Raw genomic sequence first — 19988 nt, 5'->3', positions numbered from 1 at the left:
GCAAGCAGTGTCCTGGATATTTCTTATGGACATGGATTTCTAATCTTAGATGTACCCTTAGCTTACTGTTTACCTAACACAAACATGCAGAGAGAAATTACTAAATAAATTAGGATTGCTCCAATTACCAATGACCAGTAAAAATTTAAGGTAGGTTTTTTTGTGTGTGTATGTGAAACTTTTAGTATTGCTAATGCTCACCAAGTAACTTGTGATAATATTTCTCGTGATTTGAAATAATCATGTCCTTCTGGTCCTAAGGCCACAATTGATTCACTGATTTCTGTATTCCACCTGTGCCCTGGACCAGGAATAATAGCAGTACTTCTGAACACAAAGACAAATTTCGTATTCAAGTGGGAATAAACTGTCAGTGCTGAAGGCTGTGGTGATGGTGCCTACTTGATAACCAACACTTTTTCTGAGAATATATAGCCAATCCTTAAGTTGGAGGGACTTGAGATGTTGATGCTCCAAATATGAAGACATCATAGCACTCCTCCTGGAGAGTTCTGGAAGAGAGTGAGGTAGACAGTCAATTCTATCTTCCAGAAGTCCTTCTTAATAGGATAGCAGAGGAAAGATGGCTGAACAAAAAAGAGCTGAAGATTTTGGAGTATAGCAAATAGTAGGAGAAGAATAATTTTTAAGTCTACTGCAGATTGATAGGTTCAGTACTAGTTATTCTTCAGCCTCTACACTCACCCAGTTTCCCTCTCATATGCAACATTTTTTTAAACCTTTTTGATCAGTTCACTGAATGGGCTAGATATTTATATTAATAAATAAAGAATAGAGTATTGTATATTTTATTTGAAAAGTGTGCAATTAGTTTCATTATGCATATCTTTGGTGTGAAGCCAAAGAAAAACTGAATGAAAGGATGTTCTCTAATTTTTCACCTCTGTAATTAATTTTGCTCTTTTTAGAATAGTAGCTCGATGACTGTATACTTGAATTTGAAGGCTAGAAGAGGGGTAAGTAACGTATTGCATTTTGGGAGAGAACGTAAATTGATTTAAAATACATAGACTATACATATAAGTACATGGGCACATACAGGTACGTTTATTTAAGTGTGTATGTCTCATAAATGGATGTGATCCAACATACACACACACACCTTGGTACTCATTACAATCACTACAGACACATAAGAATTCAAGAATTTAAGTAACAGTGTTTATTAAAAGAAAAACTCCCTAACCAACACCATCTATTCATCTTTCAAATTAGCATTTTGGGTGTCAAAAGGTAAAGGAAAAGAGGGTAAATATTATTTTTCAAAAAATTCCATTTTGAGGCACTTGGGTGGCTTATTCAGTTAAGCATCTGTCTCTTGATTTTGGCTCAAGTCATGATCTCGGGGTCCTGGGATGAACCCTCTGTAGGGCTCTGCACATGGCAGGGAGTCTGCTTGATGATTATCTCCTTCTCCTTTTACACTTCTCACTGCTCACACACACATGCTCTCTCTCACTCTCTCTCAAATGAGTAGATAAATCTTATTTAAAAATACCATTTTGAACTTGCCTCTAAAATATTAAACTGTATTTCAGAATACATGTTTTAATTAACTATGCAGAAGTATATGCTTTGTCCAAGACCTTATAAATAAGCATATCAAAGCTACAAAGAGCATATAAAAGCCTTACTATACATTTTCCTATTCCTTTTACATTAGCCCTCCCCCCTTTTTTTAAGATTTTATTTATTTATTTGACAGACAGAGATCACAAGCAGGCAGAGAGGCAGGCAGAGAGAGAGAGAGGAGTTAGCAGGCTCCCCGCAGAGCAGAGAGCCCCATGCGGGGCTCGATCCCAGGACCCCAGGATCATGACCTGAGCCGAAGGCAGAGGCTTTAACCCACTGAGCCACCCAGGCGCCCCAACATTAGCCCCTTTGACTTGTTTTTTTTTTTAATTTTTTTTAATGTTTTATCTTCTGTTTCACACAGAAGCTCCTCATAATAATCTCAGTTCATCTTTGTGTTAAGAATATGTTTGCATGTATTTATATGGCTGTGACTCTACATGCTATCTCTCAGACAGAAGTCACATTTAATTTCATGTTCTTTTCATAGCTATGGGATAAGGGATTTCTACAACCTTCTCTGGTCCAGCATGTTTCACCTATAAGAGGTAGAGTCAACTTCATTCCATGAGTAGTGTGTGTTTTTTCCGTTATATACTTACTGCCTTTCTGAAAATACTACCAAAAGCTGTTGGCTTTTATCTGGCAGAGGCAACAATATACTTTCTCTGCCTTGCCTCAGTGTTATGCCAAATCTTCCACTCTCTGCTATAATTTAGACTATGGAGATGTTCATTTCCTCGGCATACCAGGAAACACCACATTGGTCTACCACACTGTTAACATCATACTGACTTGATATGATAAGCAGAAAGAAGAAAACATTAAGTACCACAGATGTCTTTGTCAAACATGATTGTCCCAGATGGTGGGAAATCAACCATGAAACTTGAGGGGTCTAACACTGGAAGCACTAGACTGCTGGGGTATTCTTTCTCTTTCTTTCTTTCTTTCTCTCTCTCTCTCTCTCTCTTTCTTTCTTTTTTTCCTGGGGTATTCTTTCTGTAGAAAAAGACTGTTGTATCCTACAATGCCTATCATTAAGAAGAGATATCTTCAGAGTTTAGAGGAAATATATCAGTTTCAAGTGTGTTGCTCTGATTCATTTAAGAAGTAATAGTATAAGGCTGCTAGATTTGAGTGGGATCCACAGAAAGATAAGTATCAGGAGCAAGTCCAGGCCAATTATTTCACCACTTGGCTCTCAAATACTTGAAGTGTGAGTGACAAATAATGACGCTGTATGGAGCTCTAATAGGAATGATACCACAATAAAGCTTGGAATAAAGCTGCGTTTTCTGCAGGTTATGTTCTTTTCTTCATTGGAGAAATATCTCCTCACTTCTTATTAAGACTTAACAAGAACTGAACCCATGGCTATGGCACAAATGAACTTCGCATTATGAAATATTCCTGGACACATCATGTGCTAAGGTAGAATGTACACCGGTGATCTATGACCAAGTGGGATGGCCTAATTAGATGTAGGAATCAAGGAGTTCTGAAGTCACAAATAATTTATATGAGAAGTGGTTCAGACCCTCTGGCATTGTATGCTGCATTGCCTTCTCTTCAATCAACATTATCTCACGGGGATTTTCCCAATATATGCATTGAATTGTTGATCATTTTTTGTTTCTGTTTTTATCATAGTTAGAATATAGGAGTTCAAAACCCAATATGTAGAACTGGGATGTCTCTCCTCACTCTTTGAGGGAAAAGCATTGTTTTTGTTTACTATTCTTAAAATATGCTATACTTCTCAAATTTGGCATCAATATAGACGGTCTTTGCTTCTTTTTGTGTGTTTCTGATAATATAATGATCTTCATTATATATTGGCTAATCAGTCAACAAAAAAAGTCCCAAACTATTTTATCATATTCAAATTATTCACTAGTGTTACTTAAATTTTTTTTTATTTTAGATATACATCTATATTTAGGTATATAAATATCCTTATGTTACTTTGATTTCTTTTTTATTTTTTGAATTTTATTTTATTTCAGAGTTCCAAAATTCATTGCTTGTGCACCACACCCAGTGCTCCATACAATACATGCCCTCCACAATACCCACCACCAGGCTCACCCAACTCCCACCCCCTCCAAAACCCTCAGTTTGTCTCTCAGAGTCCATAGTCTCTCACAGTTTGTCTTCCCCACCGATTTCCCCCAACTCATTTCTCCTCTCCATCTCCCAATGTCCTCCATGTTATTCCTTATACTCCAAAAGTAAGTGAAACCATATGATAATTGACTTTCTCTGCTTGACTTATTCCACTAAGCATAAACTCTTCCTGTCCCATCCATGTTGATACAAAAGTTGGATATTCATCCTTTCTGATGAAGGCATAATATTTTATTGTATATATGGGCCATATTTTCTTTATTCATTTGTCCATTGAAGAGCATGTTGGTCCCTTCCACAGTTTGGCAACTGTGACCATTGCTGCTATGAATAGTAGGGTACAGATGGCTCTTTTTTTCACTACATCTGTATCTTTGGGGTAAATACCCAGTAGTGCAATTGCAGAGTCATAGGAAAGCTCTATTTTTAATTTCTTAAGTCTCCATACTGTTTTCCTAAGTGGCTGCACCAACTTGCATTCTCACCAACAGTTTAAGAGGGCTCCCCTTTCTCCAGATCCTCTCCAACACTTGTTGTTTACTGTCTTGTTGATTTGGGCCATTCTAACTGGTGTAAGGTGCTATCTCAATGTGATTTTGATTTGAATCTCCCTGACAGCTAATGATGATGAACATTTATTCATGTGTCTGTGAGCCACTTGTATGTCTTCTTTGGGGAAGTGTCTGTTCATGTCTTCTAACTTTGATTTTAATTAATCCCATATTTCAAAACTATGCTTAGTGGAATACCCAAAGAACAAAACATTTTGTTCTTGTGTTTTCATCCATCTTGGTTTTATAATTTCATTTAAATAGACAAATTTCAAAACAAACTTGACTCATATTTGACTCCCAGAAAACACTGTAGATTATTCCTCTTTTTTCCCACTGGTTTAATTACTCCGTCCTTCTCAGGAGTTTGGTTTTATATCAAGTGGTTTTTCTATCTTTGAAAAAAATTCTAAGCTTTTCCTGTGGAGAGATGGCATATGGCCCATTTTAGATTTTTTTTCTCTCCTTTCAATATACTGTGATTTGTTAAGACTTTGGTATAAACACTGGAATGAAGTAAGTCTCTTCCTGAATCTGAATTTCTGAAATTCCATGATCTGAATATGAACAAAGGGTATTCTATCCACCTTTCAAATTATTACCCCAAGTAATGAGCGTTCTGTTTTGTTCTGGTGTCAGATCCTCTAGAGTGAAAAGAAGCCCTTACAAGACTTCATGTTATCCACTTACTTCAGTAAGACCCTACTATAAATTCTAAACATAAGGATAAATAACATTTAGGGAATAGTCATAGTTTAATTGTATTTTTTTTGTCAGATTATTTATATGGTGATGAGGTGCCTTAATGTTCTGTAACCTCTCTTAAATATCAAAACTTCTCACAACAAACTGAGGGTTGCCGGGGGGAGGGGGTTTGGGAGAAGGGGGTGGGATTATGGACATTGGGGAGGGTATGTGATTTGGTGAGTGCTGTGAAGTGTGTAAACCTGGTGATTCACAGACCTGTACCCCTGGGGATAAAAATATATGTTTATAAAAAAAAATAAAAAATTAAAAAAAAAAAAAAAAAAAAAAAAAAAAAACTTCTCATTAGGGCTTTTAATAACTGAAATTTTTACAGTGAACCTCACAAGAGGGTTTTTATATTTAAACACGGATGGTAGCTAAATGAATGAGGAGTGATATTTGAAACACCATCAAGCTTCAAGGGAAAGGTTTTTGTGTTATAAAATTTTAATACCTCTGCAAAATTCTAGGTCTAAGAAATGCACCGTATTGTTAGGAAATTATCATTGTCAGAATGGAAGTATACAACATTACACTCATCTTAAGGATATTTTTTAGTCACAGAACAAATGTATATTTAGAATTTATGAATTTATTGTGTTTAACAAAGATGAGATAATGCATAATCTTTTAGTATTTGTTAATCTTCTATGTTACAGAAATCTCGTAAAAGTTTCATCACAATCATATATATTTGGAATGCTTGAAGAATGACTTAAAATCTTCTCCAATTATTTAGAAATCAATTTAATGATAATTCAGCAAACATTTGATTGTCTTTGCTGAAGTTAGATACTCTCTCCGCTTCAGGGAATAAAGAGAGGCTATATAGAATAGAAAGAGAAGGAATAGAGATAAAGCACTAAAGTAATCATGTCATCAAGACAATTTTGATAACAGAAAATACTCCTGAATGTAGGATAAATGAATTTGGAGTAGAAGTTAAGGACCATGAATGTGTTTGGGTTGGTCACAGAGGGAGCAAAGATCTAAGCAGAATGTTGAACAAATATGAAGTTGCTAGTTTGATACAAAGGAAAAGAACATTCTAGTTAGTGTTAAAAAAAAAAAACAACAACAACAACAACCCAGATCTCTGAACTGAAGTGGTTTAATGTGTTAATTAAATAACCAGTAGTTTAGTGATACTGCAACACAGAGTGAAAAAGAAGCAAAAGAAACAAATCTGGAAGACCAAAAAAGAAGATTGTAAAAGGCCATATTTAACCATCTATTTATCCTTCTGTTATTGAATTATGAGCCATGCTAAAGGGCTTACACTCTGTGTTTAATTCTAAGGGAGTTTTTTCTGAGTTCTGCCCGTACTGTCCATGAAATGGATTCTGGATTAATAAGACACATATGGGAGAGAGGGAGACCTATAAGGAGTCACCCGTTACTTAATATTAAATTATAAAACAGTTATACAACACCTTTATATTATCATAGAGTACCTTATATATTGGATTTTATCATATTATAGTATATTACACTCTGGTGTATCTATATGGTATATACTCTTTTGTAATACTATATATGTCATCTGTTCTATATAGTACTACTTGGACTTTACATATAGTATAGAGTATCATACCCATTCCATTTGTTATAAAGTATATAATTTATATTCCATTCTTAATATAGACTCTAATTATAAAGTACTATTTTAATAGTATATTATGAAATATAAGGTACCACCTATATTATGAAGTATACATAATATGCATACAGAAAGTTTTATTTAGAAATATTGTCCCCCGGGGCACCTGGGGCTCAGTTGGTTCAACATCAGACTCTTGGTCATGATCTCAGGGTCATGAGATGGAGCCCTGGCATCAGGCTCCACAGCCAGAGCAGCACAATCCTTCCCCATCTGTCCTTCCCCCTCACTCACCCTCTCTCAAATACATTAATTAATTAAATCTTTAAAAAGAGAAAAAGAAATATTCCCCCCCCCAATACTAAAGGTAGCAATTATCTATGGATAGTAATTTTTTAAAAATTCTTCTTGTACTTTTTAAAGTTATTTTAACTTTTTTTAGTGAATGTGTATGATTTTTTAAAAACTTGATTTTTTAGGCATAAAGTCAGCAATCTTAACTTAGAGTTAACTGCAGGTGAAGAAGTGCAGAGTGTAACAGGTATTTTGAATGGAAAAGTGGCGATGCTTGATGTTTAATCAGACATGGGCTCTAAGAGACTAGGATTTCTGCAGGATTTCCATAGGTTTCTGCTCTAGGTGAGAAAATCAGTCAGCAGGTTCAGGAAGAACTAGGTAGTGTAGAGGAGACAGATGGGCTAGAAGAAATGGAGAGAAGGGGGAACCTGAAGTGCACAAGGAACGTTAATGAGAAGATATCCAATTAAATAGCTAGGCCTGGGGGGAAAAAAAATAGGCCTGGGCCTCAGGCTAGAGAATGCAGCTAGAAATATAATTTGGGGAAACTGTCAAAATGTGTTAATTTGTATACTTTTACCAATAGAACTGTGATATACATTGTTATTTAAATTTTTGTCTTTAATCTAAAAATTTTACTAGGTGTTATAGCCTTGATGTGTAAACCTCCCCAGCATTCAAACCCTAACCTCCAGCACCTCAAATGTGACTGTTTTGCGAATAAGGCCTTTAAGGAATTAATTAAAGTTAAATGAACTCCAAAGGATGGGGCCCTAATGCAATAAGACTGATGTCTTTACAAGAAGAGGAAGAAACACTAGAGTTCTCTCCCCTGTGCTGCTCATGCAGAGAAAATGTAGAAAGTGGCCATCTGCAAGCCAGCAGAGAGGCCTCACCAGCAATCATTTTCTCCCACCTTGATCTTGGACTTCTAGCCTTCAGAACTTTGAGGAAGTAAATTTCAGTTGTTTAAGCCACTAGCTTGTGACATCTTGTTATGGACACCAAAGCTGACTAATAACCTTGGACAAGTGCAACCAACTCTTGATTTCAGATCAGGTCACGATCTCAGGATCCTGGGATTGAGCCCTGCCTCAGAGGGTTTCCATTCAGCATTCAGCAGGGTGTCTGCTTCGCTTTTTTTCTCTCTCTGCCCCTCCCCTGGCTTATGCACTCTTTCTCTCTCTCACTCTAAAATAAGCAAATCTTTAAAAGAAAAAACAAAATAAAGGGTCAGTTGGAATTGTAGGTATGAAAAAGATGGCCACGTAGAAGTGATACAGTGAGATGAGAAGTGTGAAGAGAGATATAGGCTGCATCCAATTCAATAGGTAAGCAAAGGATTGGGACCCAGGCAGAAGAGAAGACCAAGAGGGGGAAGAATTGGGCTAGAATTTGTGAAAAGTGAAAAACAGTTTCTAGGAGGGTGGAGGGGTAATTTTTCTTCCTTGCCTAAGTTGAATTAAGAAAACACATAAGTAGATGCTGGAACACTCCTTTTTGGTTTTGGTTCTGACTGGATTTAAATTCTGATGTCATTTTGATCCCATTTTCCTGCTGCTAGAAAGTGAGTTAAGAAAGGAGTAAAGGTTGTGGGGTGAATCTCATCCTCAGAGTGCCATAGAAGACCCCTGTAACAGCTTTGGCTTCACGACACCATACAAGGGGAAGGGAACAGTACTGCACTATTCATGGAGATACCATGTTTCTCTGACTGCCCTGTATTATACTACAAGTACAGTAGTTTTCACTTTCCCAAACTGGGAACAGTTCCAGAGGAATGCATCTGGATAGCATTTGCCCATTACCCTCCCCAGAAAAGAATTAGTCAGCAAGGACCCTATTCATAAAAACAAATTCCATCCATTTCTGCTTGAATGTCACGTCTTTATGTGGAAAAGTGTGGAGTGAAACCCTTTTTCTACATAAAGAATGCTTTTTTGTGATTAATGGATCTCCCTCCCCCCACTGTGTAAGTAGACACCTCCTGATTATATACCTAAGGGAGCTCAAAGATTACAGACACCGTGAGAGGGGTTTCGTGTGGTGCTTCTGGACTGAATTGTATCTTTTCTGAAAATGGAAAATATAGTAAGGATTGGTTTCAAGAGAAATGCATGCTTTCCAAAATACAGAAGATATATAACAGGATATTCTGAATGTGGGAACGTAGAAACTGACGCTCATGTTCCTAAATCAGGTGAAAGTTTTAAGAATCATTTCTATTAGCAATGCGCAGTTACCATATCCCAGGCTCTCAATTTGGTGATTTACTTCGCAAAATTCTATTTCCCAGAAGTGAGGAGTTAATCTTAATGGAGTAATAGAGTTTTAATCAGCCCATAAGGTTGATAAATTGGGTTGATTGGAACTACATCATTAGACAGTGAATTTTGGCAGATTTTTAATAGTCACTGAGGGTGCCTGAGATTTATGGTCTAGCCAGTTTATTATTTTCTTTTGGTTGAATGATCATTTTAATGTCCTGTGACATACAATATACCCTGCCTACTGTGGAATCTATTCAATGACAAGTTTTTAACATACCGTAAGTCCAGATCATTACATTTCAACTAAGGTGCAGAATAGAACTTCAATGTTGTTCCTTACTTCAGACACTTAAGAGAGATGAGGTATTTCATTGGTGATATTTAACACAATTCCCAGTTGTTGCTCTGAGGCCCTGTGTAAAAGAAGGTCATGAAATAGTGAATATTGCTGACCAAAGGATTACATCACCTGTCAAAAAATTGGAGTTTTGAAAAATGCTTTGCCAGAAAAGCCTCATAGGCTTTCACTGTAATGCTGATTGTAGACACAGCCGACTCCGCAGACAATTTTTACACAATGACAATAAACATGCATATACCTGCATGAGGAACATAGGCTCATACCATTACATCTCTGCTCACTCAAGTACTAGTCACTCTATGCAATTACTCTATGCATATATACTCAAAGAAAATGTGTGTGCCTCCCCATATTTTCCTTCCCATTATTATGTATCCCATTATTGTATCCCATTATTATAATCTATCCCATTATATATTATATATATTATATTATATTTAATATATTATAATGTATCCCATTATTGAATACAGTGGGATTCTCTTTCTGCAATTATGAGTATCACAGTCCCTCCTCTTCTCAAAAGTGGGTCAGCTCTGCCAAATGCTTGTGAACACTTTCCAGTGGACAGTTTGAATAGAAATAGAGGTTTAAAGAAAATGAAACTACACCATAAAATCCATCTACTGACGCTGGTTATAACCCTACTACCCAGGTATTCTAGAAAGGGTGATGTTTAGAATTCAAGAAGACTCCAAATGTAAAAGTATCATGAGAAAAAACAAGCATACTATCACATTTTATGTGTCACACACCTTAACAAGCACTTTGATTACATCAATTTGTCTTTGCGGTAACTGGATGAGGCTGGCCCTATCCACTTTTGGATAAAGAGATTGAGGCTTAAAAAAGTTACGTTGCACACAAGACCCCCCTGTTACTAAATGTGACATCAGGACTGAGTTCCAGGTATGTCTGACACCAACCTGGGGATCCTCAAAGCATATTATTTTGCCTTGGGAGGAACCACAACACCATCCAACTTGATAGTCAGTAATCATAGGAAGTTATTGGCAGTTATGCATTTTTTTTTCCTTTTGGCCACTGAAAGCTTAATTTGATTGACCAGTTAGTTTGTTTGTTTGACCAGTATATAACATGATTTTTTCCATTCAGCCAAAGAGAGAGAGAGAGAGAAAAGAAAGTAACCTAGTTCTATGGAAAATGGACCTGGCCTCAAGAGCGTTCTATGGTAGATTAAGGTGCAATCAGTTTACCTCCCTGATTGATTCAAGGGGCTCCAGGACTTGAAGACTCCATGTAAAGTTAGTGGCAAATCATATTCACTCATATATTATCTCAGAATCTTCCCTTCCAAAGGAACTTACCTCCCCAGCATTAATTTCTCTCTCATTCTTCCCAGACCAAAAAACCCTTCATGTGCTGATGAAACTGTCTTTTCTCCTAATCCAACTACTAACCTAGAGTCTCCGGAGAAATGCCCAAGAATTGTCTGCTAATGCCTAAGAGTACAATGAGTACATTCTCTTCTGCGTGAATGATAAGGAATGCACTGCTCCCATTATTCTTATAGAACTTCAGGCCTTTGCATAAAAAAATAGGATTTAAATATACAACCAAAAAAAAAAAAAAAAGAAAAGAAAAGAAAAAAGCCACCCAAACAAATAAACAAAACTTTAACTTTCTGTCAATTTCCATTAAACAAGGCAACTGGCATTTTTATTTCAAAATGTCTTGTGAGGATGGCTCATTGGCTACATAAATATAAATGCACATATCTGAAATTCAAATGTCTGATTTCAAACACCGGTCATAGGCCAAAAATGTTGGCAAGATCACTCACAGATGTTTCACAGAAATGGGGAGAAGAGAGGTCAGCGTACTGTAAATACATGTAGTTGCCCGATACTTCTCTGGTCAATTTCCTCCTCAGCAGAATACATTTAGTGTAATAAATGTTTCATCTGGGAAGCTTTCCAGATTCATCATTAAAATAAAAAGTAAGCACAGTTGTTCTTCGTGGATCTTTTTTCCATCACAGTATCAGTCACATCTCAGAGGCATGCTGAAATGTGTTGGTGAGTACAAAAGGGTCAGAAGAAAAATGAGAATGAAAAAGAAAGAGAAATAAAAAATAAGAGAGGGGTATGGATTTTACAGGGAAAATTCCTAACTTGTGGAATAAATTTAAGCTTTATGCCTCCTTGTCATCTGTTGGATGGTAGCACAATATATTAAAAGTAAGATTTTATCTTGCAATGCCTTTTTGCTCTGGCTTAGCAAAATGATCTCCTTTTTCTAAGTATCTATAATAATTGCAGACTATTCTGCCTTGGATTGTTTGTGATTCTACCTTGCATTGTTTGTGTTGTTAGTTATTTTAAATTCACTGAAGCCAGGAACCATATCTTAGGTTCTATGGATTTCTCACTGTCTTAGTCTGCTCAGGCTATCATAAGAATATAGCACAGACCGGGTGGCTTAAACAGCAGAGATTTATTTTCTTTGAGTTCTGGAGGCTGGAAGTCCACAATCAGAATGCCAGTGTGGTCAGGGTCTGGCAAGACCTCTCCTCGGGGTTTGTAGACAGCCACCACCTGGCTGAATGCTTATGTGACCTCGTGACCTCATCTAAACCTAATTTCACTCCCAAACAAACATCCCCAAATATCATCAGCTGTGGGATTGGGGCTTTAATATGTGAATTTGGGGAGTACACAAACATTCTGTCCATAGCATTTACTTCACAAAATGCATTGCCTTATACACTGAAAATTGTCTTTAAACAATGAGTAAAGGCGAGCTAGCTAATGTGATTTTTATAATTAGAAGTAAAAAGTTTTCTGTTCATTGTTCTAAACAAAGACCTAGGATCACTGATCCTATTAGGATCCTATGTCTGGATCCAGGAGTCTGAGGGATGCTTTAAATAAGGGAGGGGAAATTTTGGTAGGAATTGGATTAAAAGGGAGACATGTGTTGTGTTGTGTTGTGTTGTGTTTTTTTTTAAAAAGGAAATTCAAAGGGAAAGGCAGAGTGGAAGCCTTATTGCTTTTATTCTATTATTTTGGCTAAAGAACAATAAGAAGTTAGAAAGTCTAGAAAATTTAAATTATTTTCCTAATTACCTAAAGCAGTGATTTTTAAGGTGAAATGTACTCATCCTCCAGAATATGAGATAATCTACTGGATATGGTGAGAAAATAATAAAACTTTTATTCAGACTTTGTCTAAAAAGGTAAGGAAGCACTTAAGCTCCTGCATTATAAGAAATCTTAAGGAAAGCATTTTAGTGTGTCTTTTAGTAAGTATTTTATAAGCATTTTGTAATGCCTTGCCATTTTTGTGAGCCTGTCCAGTTTTAATGAAATAAAATCTGTCAAAATGGACAAATGGCTTTAAATAATCCCAGGTTGAGTCAGGAAAATAAAAGTCACACTAAATATTCCAAGCATTACAGTGTTCAAGTATTAAATGGACTTCATTTGGTGGCGCCTGGGTGGCTCAGTGGGTTAGGCCTCTGCCTTCTGCCCGGGTCTGGTCTTGGGGTCCTGGGATGGAGCCCCACATCGGGCTCTCTGCTCAGCGGGGAGCCTGCTTCCTCCTCTCTCTCTCTCTGCCTACATGTGATCTCTCTCTCTCTCTCTCTCTATCAAATAAATATCTTTTAAAAAAAATGGACTTCATTTGCAGAACAAAGTGATTATAAGACCATTGGAAGGGCTGGCTTTCTGAGAGCAAAATCAAGGATACCACCACTAGTCCTCAGGTGTCAATGCAGAAAATTACGTAGTGCTGCTGCCATCCAAAGATTAGGAAATGTAGAAAACTGTGACCAAGGTCACAGTCACCACTGGCTATGGCTCTGCAAAGATGATGGTGGTTACAAGGATGACATTTGGCTGATGTCACCACTCTCAACTGCCAAAGCCCATGCAGCCACCACCACCTGGAAAAGGTGGAATGACTTGGAGCAACCTTCCACCTCCCAACTCTTCTGAAGGGCATTTTGTTGGCAGAACTTAAACCATACAGAGAATCCTGCTTTCTAAGGAGTCTAGGAAAGCTTTCCAGATCTGCAGCACAAAGGAAAGTCCAACAGAAAGCGGGATCGTCATTGCGCATCAACCTCCAATTATCAGCCTAGAGGAAGATGGGAATAATGCCAACACGAGAAAGTGGTGGAGTTGACACTTTGCTCATAGTGTGAATTCTGTCAGACACATTATAAAATTGCTTTTATACACACACACAAGTATATCTATTTATATTCTAACTAAATGAAAAAATTTACCCCAAATTACAAAGTTACCCCAAAAAAGTGCTTTAAATATGGATTTATAGCCACTATTGATAAGTATGATATTCACCGTAAGTTTTCCATTGTGATATTAGCTGATAATAAGAGGAACCCATTATGCATAAGAAATTTAAAACTTTGTATCCAGATCATGAAAACAATGATTATGTTGTTTCAGGTGATGTTTAAGGAATGTAAACCTTGGCCCAATACCTCACAGAATTTCACTAAACTTAATAACAAATATTTGAAAACTGTTGCAGTTTTAAAGTAAATAATGACTGTGGAAAGAAAGATGCATTCCATTGGGGGAAACAATTGTTCTTTCTGCCAAGGTAGAAGTATTTGTAACACTAAATAGAAAATATGGGAAAAACTAAACACATACTTTAGTCAGTAAACACTATTGGATATATATATAGTACATTTCTAAATGTTTGTAAAAAAATATAAAAAAAAGGATGTAGTCTTAAAAGTGTGTTGTACAGTTTAATAAAGGCAAAGATGTTTCTAACATATATTGTGTTATTGTCTAGAATCTGTGCTAAATGAAAATGCCTATAGAAGTAATTACTTTAAGTCACTAAAGAAAAGAGGTCCTGGAGAAGGTGAAACAATATTTGAAGGAGAAAAAAAAATGTGTAAATGTAGCCACTGATAGAAGAACTGCTCTGACAAAAATAAAAATAGTAATATTATTTAAAGGTTTCTAAAATAAGTTCACAGAGATGGCACCAGATGTGAAATTACTCACAGCATTGCTCACAGACACATCATTGCAACAAAGGGAGGGATAAAGTGCGATGGGAGGATCAATGCCCTTAATTTAATAAAACCCAGTCTTTTAAAATACAAGAAAATCTTTAAAATACTTTATTATGACACTTGGATGCCCATTAACAACTTTCAAAACAAATAAAGATTTTTCTCCAGTTCTATCATAGCAAAAGTGTTAAAAATTGTTAAAGTTGCACACACACACACACACACACACACACACACATATATTCTAATTCTGCTGATTTAGTTGGTGGTGATATCCAGATGTTAAATAGCAAATAAACAAATTTAAAAATAAACATATTTAATTGGGCCCCTCAAAATTTGGGAAATTATTTTTATAATGAATGTGAAAAATGAAACAAATGTTATGGAAGAATGTTTTCAAATCAATAGTTGGAGCAATTCCATCATTATGTTATTTATTATTAAATACAATATGTAGGAATTATAAATATTCAGTACACTTCTAAGAAATTTGGGCAAAAAATTCATAGCTTATTTTAAAAAACCAAAATAAAGAACATTAGATTTTGATATCAAAAACTGTTATCAAGAAAAATGGAAAAAGGTTAAGGAACTTGAAAGAAAAACCTTATGATACTGAAAAATAAATTTCATGGTTTGCTAAGTACAAACAATAATATTCTTCTATTTTAATTTGTTTTGAAACTATTTTTTCATCCATGATAGTAGTTAAAATCCAATATCAAAATAAATTGAATTTAGAACCACATATTGCAAAATGTGAATTTGAGATTTAAAAAAAAATGATTATATTCAATTGCATTACTGAATATTTTAATTAGAACGAAAATGTTATTAAAGTAAAATTATTACTAAATGGTGTTTCCTTTTTATCTTATTATCTTTCTTGATTTGCTGTGTTTTTTTGCAATGTAAAATTACACTATTAGCACAGTGTATTTTGTTATCTCCTGCTATATAACAAATTACCCCCAAACTTAGTGGCTTGAAAGTAGCAAACCTTTATTTATCAAGGTTTCTGTGGGTGAGGAAAGCAAGTGCAGCCCAGCTGGGTGCTTCTGGTTCAGATCTTCCAGCACAGGCTCTCAAGCTGTGGGTGGGAGCTGCAGTCTTCTCAAGAACTGACATGATCTGAAAGTTCTGCTTCTAAACTCCCTCACACTGACTTGGTAGGCTTCAGTTCTTCATGGCCTGCCAGACGCAGAATCTCAGCTCCTCGCTTTGCCACACGAGCTTTTAAAATTTTAGGGCTGCTCACATCATGGCAGCTGGCTTGCCTTAGAGTGAATGAGTGACAAAATGAGAAAGGGTGCTCAGCATGGAAGGAGCAGTCTTTTTGTATCATGATCTCAAAGGGACATCCTGCCAGTTTTGTCATATTCCTCAGTAGTGCATCACCAGGTCCAACCCATGCTCAGGGCTAACGGGAATCTCACAAAGATGTGATTGCCAAATGGCTCATCTAGGACCACATTATAGGCTACCTACTACACACAGAAATACATGTATACAACATTTAAGTATATAATATGTTAACATTGGGTCGCAGAGAGTTTCTGTTTGAGAGAGTGAAAGTTCTGGAAATGGATAGCAGTGATTTTCTTTTTTTAAAGATTTTATTTATTTATTTGAGAGAAAGAGAGGTAGAGCACAGAGGGAGAGGGGTTGGAAGAAGCAGATTCCTCACTGAGCAGAGAGCCCCATGCAGGACTCGATTCCACAAACCCAAGATCATGACCTGAACCAAAAGCAGATGCTTAACTGACTGAGCCACCCAGGTGCCCTGATAGTAGTGACTGCTATGAAAACTTTGTGAATGTACTTAATGCAACTCAATTATACACTTAAAATGGTTGAAATGGTCAATTTTGTTATGGATTTGCCACAAAAGAAGTTTGAAGACAATTTTTTTTTACAAAATTAGCTTTCCATTTTTTTCCAAGTATGCAGAAGACAGTGACGAGAGATCAGATTCTTTTTTTTTTTAATTTAGAAAATATTGGGGCACCTAGGTGGTTCAGTCAGTTAAGTGGATGACTCTTGATTTCAGGTTGGTCATGACCTCAGTGTAGTGAGATGAAGCCCCAAGTCCAGCTCCACACGCAGTGGGGAGTCTGCTTAAAATTCTCTCTCTCCTTCTCCCTCTGCTCCATCCCCACTCTCTCTCTCTCTCTGAAATGAATAAATACCTCTTTAAAAAATAAAAATAAAAATTACAAAATGTTAAATGATTGGTGTTATAAATATATGTGGTTTATGAACAACATTTTGACTAAAACTTATAGTTCTTTTTCACTTCTCATAAAGAGGAGAATAGAGAAGGGTGACAAGGGTTGGGAAGGATCTTTGATTTATTTAACTTTTTCTAAGATGTCTTATGAAGACTGAGTCCAAAAAGGAGGTGAATTTTGGTATATGCTTCTAGAGCAGGAGTTTAAACTAAATTCATTATCAACTTATCAATCATTTCTAACCCCTGTCCAATACAAATATTTCCTACTACTGTATTTTTCTCTTGGAAAGAACTGTCCTGAAGCCTTCATCCAAAATAGAAGTCTTGATATCATCCTTGATTTCTCATTCTCCACACCCTAGTGGCTACCAAGGTTTGCCAGTCTTTCCTTCTAAATATCTCTCAAATGTCTGCCTTCATTTTTGTTTTCTTTTTCAGTCTGCTGATGTGGTGGATTACATTAATCGATTTTCAAATATTGCCACAACTTTGCATACCTTGGATAAATGCCCCTTGGTCAAGGTGTATATAATTATTTTCTTGTTTCCTATGCATTCAATTTACTAGTAATTTGTTGAGGACTTTTGCACCTATGTTCATGACAGATATTGGTCTGTCCTCCTTTTCAGTCTTACTACACCCTAATCCCAATCACCTTACCTTCCAGTCAATGGTACTATATCGCCTCTCCTTCCCCCTTCTCTCTCTCTCTCTCTCTCCCTCCCTCTGTTTTCTTTTTCTTTTCTTTCTTTTTTTTTTCCTTTTATGGGAGTCGGGAATAAATGTCATTACATGGTGAACATGTATATGTATGTATGTCTTTTCCATTTGCCCAAGACTTCTTGTAAGACTTATTCATCTTTGATCCTCAGGGCTTAGACCTATTGCTAACTCCTGCCGTATGTTTATAGTTAATGGTTATTGTTTTATTTGCAAAGGAATGAATGAAATATTTTGTATGTAATAAAATGTAATCAAAAAGATGTAACATCATGTGAGATCTTCTATTAATAACTTCTGAGGTCACTTCCATCTCTTTTATCCTATGATTACTTTGATTTTATCTTTTAGTGATTATATGTGGGATTGGATCAATGTTGTGTGGAAAAGAACAGTAAGCAAACATTTAAGGAAACTTATTTTGCTAGTACTGCAGTTATTGCTACTCTTCAAATTAGATTCCCTCTTTCATAAAGTATTTTTAATATTTATTTTCTGTTGACTTTATGACAATTTTCATATAGATATGAAGGAGTGTGTCCTTGTCCTGAACCAGCTTTTGCCCCCATTGAACTTTGATGAGTCACTTTGAAGACTAATGATGATTATGTTAATTCATAATATTATTATTGTTACATAACTACAAAGTTTCTTCAACTTTGAAACCATATTTTATCTATTAGCTGGCATATATGAGGAAACATCTTTGTGACATCTCTTTGTTCCTGAAATGTTTTGAATATAATGTGGGGCAAACATTTTATAAGCTTTCTATATAATAACAGTTTACTGTCCTAAACAACACAAATTTATTCATTACTGCCCCAACAATCGATGCCTTTTATAGGGGTTTATATCTTTAACATTTTTTTAAAGTAACAATCCCTGTTTTTAGCCATGAAATTTTTAAATTTCTCACTTCAGATCTTTACTAGAGAGAGATTGTGGGTTTAATAAATAATGCACTATTTCATTTCAGATATTATTACTCTCCAGAATAAATAAATTTAAGCAAATCCTCAATGTCATTATGGACTCTATAATGTAGATGTGAGTCCTCGCTCTTCACTGCCATGGTGTACTAGACCTTGAAAATGCCTCTGGTCCATGTACCTGCCTAGAAAACCAGTTACTTCCATATCTGCCTTTCAAAATTCTGTAATTTAGCCAAAAAGAATTTTTAAAAAGAAATTTAGTCCTGCCCCCAAAATAAGAATGTTACTCTTATTTTCTGTAAAGCTTAATTTCTTAACAAATACTAAAATAATTATTTTGTCATATATAATATATTGCAAAAACAGATGACAAGTCTAAATGATGATTTTCTTCCCTTAAATGTAAAGCAAACTAAAAAGGCCAGATTTATGGAACTAGAAATTGAAAGCCCTAGCTTATTCTTAGCCCAACCAAAAGTTCTGTACAACCCCTTATCCTATCTAATTAAAGCATCATGGCCTGGGGATGAAAAGAACATGATCTTGAAAACCAGATTCTCCATGTGAACTTTTTAAAAAATGTCTAGTGTGGTGGTTTTTGTTGTTGTTGTTTTGTTTTGTTTTCCCAAGACCACAGAAAGGGTTGATAGTGGTGGGAAGAAAGTGAAAGCAAAAGTAGCATTGACAAAGAGTCAAAAGAGTGGTCCTCTCCTAAGAGATTGTGCTTAATCTCAATTCTGTCCTTGCAAACAAAGGGACCCAGGAGCTTGAGGAAGACCTCCTGAGATCTACACATCCTGGCATCTGTACTGTAGTACAGATGAAAGTACTCTGAAGGGGAGGTTTCCCCTAACCCTTTCTAAAGAGAAGGTTTCACAACATCTAGAGAGCCAGGGGATCTGGACAAAATAACTACCACTGTTGGCTGAACTTATGGAACCTGTAACTTTTTGTCCCCCCCCCCCCCAAATATCAAATGGTCAGAAAATTTCAGTGCAATATGAAAAGCAAAGCCCACATTTTTAGTTAAATAATAAATTAATGTTACACTTTCTAGGGAGAAACAGTATTCTTATTTGGAGAAGGTTTGTTTTGTTTCATGGTTTTTTGTTTTATTTAAATCCCATTTCCCTGATGATTACTGATGTTGAGTACTTTCCCCTATACCTGTTGACCATTTGTATGTCTTCTCTGGAGAAACATCTCAGTTTCTTAATCCATCTTTGGGTTTTTTAATGAATTAGTTATTTGTTTGCTATTGAATTGTTGGAGTTCCTTATGTATTTTGGATATTAACCCTTCATCAAATATATGGCTTCCAAATATTTTCTCCTATTCTGTAGGTTGCCTTTTCATTTCACTGTTTCCTTCCTTCTGTAGGAGCTTTTTAATTTAATCTAATCTCACTTGCCAATTTTTTTCTTCTGTTGTCAGGGAATTGCAAATCAAAACCACAATGAAATAACACCTCACACAGGTAAGGATGGCTATTATCAAGAAAAAAAAAAAAAAGATTGCAAGC

Source organism: Mustela putorius, unplaced genomic scaffold, assembly GCF_011764305.1.
Source record: "Mustela putorius furo isolate JIRA1106 unplaced genomic scaffold, ASM1176430v1.1 tig00000151_pilon_pilon_pilon, whole genome shotgun sequence".
NCBI lineage: Eukaryota > Metazoa > Chordata > Mammalia > Carnivora > Mustelidae > Mustela > Mustela putorius.
The sequence above is the reverse complement of the archived record's forward strand: the minus strand, read 5'-3'. Positions refer to the sequence as shown.